Source organism: Alosa pseudoharengus, unplaced genomic scaffold (assembly GCF_046254945.1).
Source record: "Alosa pseudoharengus isolate Yale_2024_CS ecotype anadromous, Long Island Sound unplaced genomic scaffold, YU_APseudo_1.1 YU_APseudo_1.1_scf_18, whole genome shotgun sequence".
Taxonomy (NCBI): domain Eukaryota; kingdom Metazoa; phylum Chordata; class Actinopteri; order Clupeiformes; family Clupeidae; genus Alosa; species Alosa pseudoharengus.
In genome coordinates this window covers 9,657,765-9,666,891 of record NW_027468650.1, presented here as the reverse complement: position 1 = coordinate 9,666,891, position 9,127 = coordinate 9,657,765, and the positions used below count along the sequence as shown (strand labels likewise).

Sequence of the window (9,127 nt, the reverse complement as noted above, 5' to 3'; positions counted from 1 at the left end):
TTATGGATCAAGTGGTCTTTTGTGCTTTTGTGTGACAAGGGTGTCGAGTTTGCAACGTTAAATTTGTTGTGAGCGAAATATTCACTGGGAGTGTAATGGCCTCTGACATATAATTAAAAAAAACATCCAGTTAAGAAGCACTAAGCTGGGCTAGTTCCCACCAGCCCTCCCCTTCATCAGACACATTACCACTCAGACGCAAATTAAGATTGTGTGCTTTCATCATAAATCTGATGCCACCCGGAGCACAGGAAGGAAGAGGAAGAGGAGAACTGGAAGAAATGTTTCTTCTGTCATCTCTGGCCCATTTCCACCTAGCATTCTATCCTGTAAAGGCTAAGCAATGATTTCTCCTGTCCTATGGTAGAAATGCCTGCATTGATAGGGGGAGGCCCAAAGAGAGATAATTGGGTCTTAAATGGCCAAGTTTATCTGAGTGATTGAACATAAACATAAATATATCTCACAGCAGCTGAGATCAATGTTCTTAACAGAAGCATGGCTCACAATAGTCAGCAGTTCACAATACTACTGGAGATGGGTGGTGGTGAGGGACATCTAAAGGGCATCACAAATGATATACTGGTATGAAATTATTATCAAAAGTAGTGTGAAGAGTTACAACAGAGAATACAGTATTAACATTGCAATGCCTATGACTCAAGATAAAACCTTACAGTTTGCACACAGCACATCAACTTCTCCCGTCATCAAACTATGCACTGCCTTGTGCACATTTGTCTGCACGTGGAGTAGTAAATAGAACAGGATTAAGAAGACTTGGAGACTTGAGAAGAAATGGAGTCTTACCTATATAGTTGCAAATATTGTATCGCAATGCTAAATACACCTATCACTCTTAAAACGAATGTGTTGTCCCAATCTGGACACAGAGATGTGTTAAAAAAACAACACAGTTGTGTAATTTTCAACACATATTGTGTAACAAATAAAAAAAAGGATACAACACAAACTGTGAGAGACAGTGTTGATGTGTTAAAAACAACGCAAGTTGTGTTGTTTTCTACACATTTGTTTTAAGAGGGTATCCGCTGACCATTATATGTAATGAATTCGAACATTATGGTTCATTGACCAAGACTGCCATCTTGTGGCAGCAGACCCGCTACAACGCAGTGGGAGTTTACTGCAACCTCCAGGGTAGAATATATAATTTACTATCTAGTCCAATTAAAATGCAAACAGACCAAGATTATATGTGTTATATGCTGAAGATACAACATTGATTTCAATAATTGTCACATTGATTTTAATTTAATGCATAAGTTAATGTAGACATTTGTCAACAATGGCTCACTGAAGAACATTTGCATTGTAGACTCACTTATCTACCCACTATCAAACACAGTTTGCGTTGTTTCCAACACATTGCTTTTGATATTCGTTACTCAGTATGTGTTACACAACTTGCATTGAAAACAACACAACTTGTGTTGTTTTTAACACATCTCTGTGTCCAGATAGGGACAACACAGTTTGTGTTGTTTCCAACACATTGCTTTTGATATTTGTTACTCAGTATGTGTTGAAGATAACACAACTTGCATTGAAAACAACACAACTTGCATTGTTTTTAACACATCTCTGTGTCCAGATAGGGACAACACAGTTTGTGTTGTTTCCAACACATTCATTTTAAGAGTGTGGTGATGAGCTGGACAGGAGTGGGGAGCATCAGGGCCAAAGTGGAGTCTAAACGCAAGTTAACACAGTTTACCCATCTCTGAAATTTCAGAAATAGAGTATATCCACCTCCTATTAGAGTTTATCCACCTCTCAAAAGAGTTTATTTCCCAATTGTAACTTTCACTCACATTCAAAAATCACAATGTATTTTCCACATTCACAATATTTACACTCATCAGCACTGTAGGATTTTATATCAGGACTGTGGTATTTATATATACATTGGACAATAACCTCCACCATCATCAGACATGTTCTGTATGCCTTTTTAAAAAAAAAAAAATCCGATACCACATGGCGCAGTCCACCTTGATCACATCATAGTTTACCCACCTCTTATTTTACCACTACAACCCTGGGGAGCATAGATGCTTACTTATGGGGCCTTGACCCCCTTTAGGTTAAAACCTGACCTTAGTGTAACACATCAGAGAAACAAAGAACAGAGCCAAACAAATAAAGAGGAAGAAGGATAAAAGAATATAACAGGTTTGGTAAGAGAAGCGCTCTCAGGCTTTCAGGTTTCTGTGTACTTAATATGAATAAAGGTGTGCTCATGGTTATTGTTATTGGTTATGGTATTTAGCAGATGCTTTTGTTATGCAAGTTATGGTTATGTAAGGTGTTGCATAATTCAACTTTAAGAGAAAACAAATACCATGTCTCTTTTGCTCTTTATGTTTAATTATCTTCATATAACATTTAAACAGGGCTCTGGTCTATGCAGTTTTATGGGTTTGTCTTTATGTGAGGTTTCTTTTCATTCCATTTGCATAGCTCCATAAGCTATGTTGCGCCACTGTTGGGGTGGGTCGGGTTTTGACATGAAGTATGGAAAGGTGCAGGCATTCTTGAGGCAAAGTACATTTCCATTCACTGAAATGTGCAAGTCAGTGATGCTGACTAAGAAGACCTGCATATGCTGGTTCTCTTCGTTTGGGCAGATTTATTGTTCTACAGTTGTGTGCAGAATAATAGCAGTGTGTTTTTAAAAAAATAAAGCTAAAAAAATAAAGCTCAAAATCCTTAGTATAGCTATTAATTCCATAATATCAATGCATGGGGGCTGCAGACAGTTTGTCCAACGACCCACATGCACTGAATTCAAGCCACAGTACACTGAGGACAGTAAAGAATGGTGGTGAGCAATTCATGTTATGGGGATGTTTTTTCATACTGTGGTGTTGGACCTGGTGTTGGACCAGAGATCATGGATCAGTTTCAATACTGTACATCAAAATATTTGAAGAGGTCATGTTGTCTTCTGCTGAAGAGGAAATGCTTTGAAATGGGTGTTTCAACGAGACAATGACCCAAAAAACACCAGTAAGCGAGCAAAGTCTTGGTTCCAGACTAACAAGATTGATGTTATGATGTTATGGAGTGGCCAGCCAGATCCCCATCCTATAGAAAACTTGTGGGGTGACATCAAAAATGCTGTTTCAGAGGCAAAACCCAGAAATGCAGAGGAATTGTGGAATGTAATTCAATCGTCCTGGGCTGAAATACCTGTTCACAGGTGTCAGTAGTTGGTCGACTCCATGCAACACAGATGTGAAGCAATTCTCAGAAAAAATGGTAATGCAATTAGATATTAGTTGAGTGATTCAACTAAAGCAAAATCTTGACATTTTACAGTTTATACAGTAAATGTTTGAGTTTGTAAAGAAAAATGCAAACACTGCTATTCTTTTGAACAGCCTAACATTCCGTTTTTTTCACTTTCTGTAAAGGTATAACACAAACATGATCAATGTTGGTCATGTTTTGATTTGAAATTGAATGTGCAGTGTTCCCAATGCATTGATATTATGGAATTAACAGCTATTCTAAGGATTTTTAGCTTTATTCAATTTTTTAATCACACTGCTAGTATTTTGCACATAATGTATATTCTCTGTAAAAGGGAATAATTAAGGGGTAAAGCTAATTTAAAAAACAAAGAACAAAAGGAAAGGACCATGATCTGCCTGACATGAGTCACACATGAGTCCAAAGCAAAACTGTACAGTGCAAGGAGTGATTGGAAGGTGTGTAATGGAGTAGCTATATATTTTTTTAATGATTGCGTTCCATAGCGGTTCACCTTGAGGAGCATCACTCCACCTCAAAAAGCCTCACAATGGAGAGCTATTGTGCAACCTTGGCCAGTCCCTTACCAATGATAACTGCAGTAGGCCTGCTTCAAATGTCAAAACTATAGTTTTCAAATAATTATTTGAAGTTCATATTTTGGACATGAACAAACTGCATTGCACAACTAGTAGCTATACAGCACTTTGCTGCAGAAATGCAATATTTTTGTACTGCACTGTAGGCTCGCCTATTTTTTTGTCCCATAACTGCAATTTCTGCTTTAGTGCTACAGCAAGCACGCACGTCAACAATAGCCTAATCTAGTAAAAGACAACCTGGGATTGGGAATATTGAAATAAATCAATTCAGTGATAGCTAGCCTACGGTTCACTGCGAAATTATTGTCGTTTTTCTGCCTATACTCTAGATGGCGAAAAAAACAAACACGCCAGAGCACATCTATCCATGTGTGTGGCAGTGATTGTAGGCTACTCTGCTCTGTAGGCTACCGTGCACTGCACAGCATATTGTATACGTCCGAGGTCAACTAAAGGTACAATGTTGACATAGGCCTACTTACATTACATGGCTGATACTTCTGTTAAAATAAGATACAAAACTCATCGTGAGGGGAAGTGACGTTGAGTTACTAGCGACATAGGCTCTTTCTTTTACTGTCTATGCATAGGCTGCATACCATTCGGGACAACCTCTGAGTTTGCGCAACAGAATGTACATCGATGCGCATGGATGCGATAGGATTCAAGATTAGTAGTCAAAAGGACAGTCCGCGTTGACAGTTAACCACGGATGAAACAGTGGGTCGCATGATTTTTCTACACCGTGGGCGGCAAGAGTTTATGATCTTCGGATAGAAAGAGATACTTAGCAGCCTTTTTAGAATTCAGTAAGCGGGGTTTCTGGTGAAAAACAGAGCTTTTCTTCCCATCACTGGAATTCATAGAAGATTCGAAGAGGACTCTGAACAAAGGACCTTTCTGGAGTCCTTCGTTGTTGTAAGGTAATTATATCTAATTGTGAACTGATCTCAACAAGTCTTCAACTACTAGTGTGTAAGTGGGTTAACATTGTTATGATACATATCTGCAATCAACCCTTGTCAGCTTTCTCCTATCATCACCGATTCAGATGCTGGGGGTTTGAAAGAAAGTGTTATGTTCTGCATGCATTCCACGATTCTACTCATTTTTTCAGTGTAGCATTTTTCCTCCTCATCACACTGAAGTCCGATCAAAACAGGGGAGAACAAAGCATGCAGTTGACACGTTAGCAATAGCTTAAGATTGACATTTTCTACGTTGCTTCCTCTGTGTGCTACTTTTCAAGGTGATGAGACCGTATAGGCTACGCAGCCTAGGCTACGCTTACAAGAGGAAAACTTTGAGTCGTCTCATTTACGTCTTCTGTTTTCGTAATTATCACCGGTTGTTAAAACCCGGTTGACCAACAGAAAACCAGCCCCCATGGTGCGCGCACCTTTCTAGAAACTGCTGCAGGTAACCTTGGTCGCTTTCGATTTCAAATGTCAGTCTACTCCGGCTATCTTGACAGCTTTGTGACACAAAAACTCTATCAATCAGTGATGGAGCAGTTTAAGGCTCTGTGATAAGAGTTTGGTAAAGGTTAGCCTATCTGTCTTCTGTGTCTTGAACGTTAAAGTTTATTACAGGCCAGGGAAACAATGACTACTCTGTTAATCTAACTTAGGCTACCTGTCAACATTTTGGCCCGCCCTCTGGACCTGTCACTTTCTCGAACGTTCTTATCCACTCAACAGTGGAACATTTAGGCTACTTTAGTTTATCGATTTCTCCTCAAATAGCCTAATGACTAGCATCAGGCTGTAAAAGGGGGAATGTAGACTTAAGCTGGTGAAACATGGGGCAATTTTTTGATCAATGTTGCTGTGTAATGTTCCTCATTATTGTGGTTCTGGCATGTTCCCATTGATATGGGAAACAATTTCTTTTCTGGACAGCTTTAATCATCATTAGGCAAATCGTCATGATCATCCAATCAGAATAAATGGAACTGGCTATGTGGTTGCCCAGCAACATTGCTCAAAAAGTTGCCCCATGTATCATCACCTTTAGAGATCTGTAGTCTGTTGGCCTAGATGTTTAGACTACTATGGACAATAAGGCGACAACAGAGAACAGAACCTTAACTTATTCGAAACATACAGATTCGGAGGTAGTGTTTTCAATACATTCTCTGTATCTTCAATACAGTCTTTTGTGCCTAATGCCTTTTGTGGGCACAGTGCTCTAAAACTCCAAAAACGCATGTTGATGTGAAATTGGTAGCCTACATTATGCACATTTCAGGCAGAAACATTAAATGTTAAGTCTGATTTAGACCTTGCTTCACCAGTGTTCAGACTTCATAGTACTTTTTAAGCAAGCCACCTGCAGTGACGTTGGCCACATTCAGGAGACATCATGGATGTACAGTACGTGACAAAAAGAGGAGGTGCTGGAGGTGCTGATGACTGCCAGAGTGCCAAAGGTCAACCCTCTTTGGGCAAGGGCAGAAGCTTCCTTTGTGCCACTGTAGGTGTACAAATTCCAAGTGCCATAGACTTTTTTCAGATGTCAACCCGTTTTAATGAAAGTAAAAGTGGTTACATGGGGATTTTCTTGTGTGGGAGGTAAGCTGTTGAGATTTATAATTGTATAATAGATTCAGAATACAAAGACTGGAAATAGCCTGAAGTCCCGCAGTGAACACTGTCTGTCCTTGGAGTTTTTGAATTACCAAATCAAAGTCATTTTGGATCCCTTTAGGTCTTTGTGTGTGCAGGCTCACTGTTGGGCCACATTAAATTTCTGATTGTTAACGTTCGTCTTCTGATTGACCAACATAGTTAAGTTAAGTATTCTCTCTCAAACTAAATGGTCAAAGGAAGAAGCAACAAGGGCATACAGTTTTGAAGGGAAAAAGCATGCTTTAAACAAATAGGCCAACAAAGTACGGCCACATTGGTCTTCTTCAGGGCACAAAACAGGGATTTACCTCTGCTCTGCTGTTCAATTGAATAAGGATTGCAGTGTTCGGTGAATCTTAGTACTTAATATAAGTGGGTCATGGGTACCATATATTTAGGCTATTAGATACATGTGCAGATGCACAGACACAGCAGTGCAAGCTTTATATGTTTTACTCCATCACTTGCTTTACTTAATTAGCTGCCTAGCAACCAGCAGGAATACATTCTCTTCTCCGGAAGTCAAGTTGACCTTGAATACGGCTTATGCGGTATAGGCTATAACAGCTGCATGTATATCTCGGTGGTACTGTTTCGACACTGTTTTACATCCAATACAAGCTGTGCATGTATGCAACCATAAAGCACGCAATAGCAAAGGATTAAATTACTCATTTTTTCCCCTGTTCTTTGTAATAATAGCTTTCAGAAGGTTACATTGATTGTAATGTAATCTCCCTGATAATGTTGGTGCATTGCTTTCTGTGTTGTTGGTGGTGTGATGTATTCTGGGTAATTAACTCCTGGTCCAGTGGTGTGACACATTGTTATCAGCCTTTTAAAGAAAGCTGTAATAACATTAACTGTTTTTTGAGTTGGTCAGTCAGCACCCCCAGAGTCTCAAAGTCAACCTTGTCTCATGACATCTTTATGAACGTCTTTGTGTTTCTTGCCTCTTGGCCATAAGCAGTGGACTTTTGCAAATGAGCTGAACAAAGCTGTCTAGTTAAGTGAAATGCCCACTAACTCCCACAGGCATATTTGCAATGGGAAGTGTCATGAATTGTGCATTCAGGGACTTAAGACTCATTGAAGAAAACTGACCAGGCCCTCTTGAATTGTTACAGCGCTTTCAATCACATAGCGCTTCACTGTTTGTCCTCCAGTATGTTTTGCCAAAACTGTGTGCGTGTGTGTTAGTAGGTCCAGGGAAGCACTGACCTGGATAGTAATGCTTGTCTGTTATGGAATGAGGGACTCTCACAAAGCCAAGTCCCGAGCTAATCCTTATTAAACTGGGCTGGCTTTTAAATGGTGGTGGGATTCAGGGATGTCCATACTCTCAGTTTATGATGGAGTTTGACCTTTGCTCCAGCGATCTGTCTGATCTATCGACCCTCAGATGCGCTCCTCACTTGTTAATTCGCTCAGTGAACAGATGGAGGTTTTGAATAACATTTGTGTCCCACTCCCTCCTTCCCTCCATCCACCCACACAGAACTGTCACATTAGTACATCTTCAGTTACTGTATATGGTATTTATTAATATGACAGATTATTCTATTTGAAATTATAAATTGGGAAGACGCTATAATTCTAGCAAACAGCTGATCATGGAGAACTGATTGAATGAAAAGTTATGCGTCTAGTTTACTAGTCTGAAGCATCAAACAGCTGTGAAATGTTGACGATAATGCCATCACCCAAAAAATTGGCCAGGCCATTATATTACCCTGGAAATCCAGAGTTCTCGCGAGAGCACAAGAATTGTCTCTGCTAAGACACTCTGGCAAAGAGCAATGATGCACGTTACTTTTACCCCAACATTCCGGGAAACCAGCTAAACTAATGAAGACAGCGCTGCAACGTTGGAGGACAGTACACATTGGTCGTAGTGTTATCCGATTGCGTCGAAGTCCGAAATAATTTAGAGTAAACATGGTCTAGTGTTATCCAATTGCGTGCAGTGAGATTTTTAAATGCATGCTTGTTGCCGCCCCTCGAGTTGGGCCATTACATTGTTCTTTGCCAGACCCTTAATCTTTCTAGATTATCAGGGTCTGGATTTTCCAGGCTACCATTATATAGAAATTAATTTGATTTGTATTTAGGCTATTTTAAATATTTAATTTAATTTACGGTTTTATTATACCATTACCTGAAAAACAGGTCAAAGGTAAACATTTTAACACTGCAATGCTTTCTTAGACATTACTCTCACAATTAGGACAGACCAGGAAAGACATTATAAATGTTTGAATTTGAAATATGTAAATCAAACACACTGAAAACAGATGTTGCTTCTCTGTCATTTTGACACAATTTTCCCTTTTCATTAACATTAACAGAATATTTACCCTGCATTGTCTCTGCTGAGTCTGTACACAGCCAAATTCAATACCCCTAGACACATTCACACACACACAAAGTTAATCAATACTGTATACTCAATAAAGCGGCTTCATTTTAGAAATATTCTGTGTGGACCAATTTTGGACTGTCACTATTTTAGAGCAAAATTTACATATAGTCAATTTATAAACTTAATATCCATGCTGAGATGATCTATGTTGGCAAGAACAATTAAAATATGTTTATTACTTCAAACATGAGACT

General features: G+C 39.2%; 1 protein-coding gene across 2 annotated transcripts in view; it reads left to right on the top strand.

The window, feature by feature from the left end:
- The first annotated feature begins 4,292 nt into the window (after positions 1 to 4,292).
- dnajb6b (DnaJ heat shock protein family (Hsp40) member B6b) overlaps positions 4,293 to 9,127 on the top strand; it is a 52,926-nt gene continuing 48,091 nt past the window's right edge. For both annotated transcript variants that reach the window (XM_076290225.1, XM_076290227.1), the window contains exon 1: positions 4,293 to 4,804. The gene's annotated coding sequence lies outside the window, so the exon portion shown is untranslated. The remainder of the gene's footprint in view (positions 4,805 to 9,127) is intronic.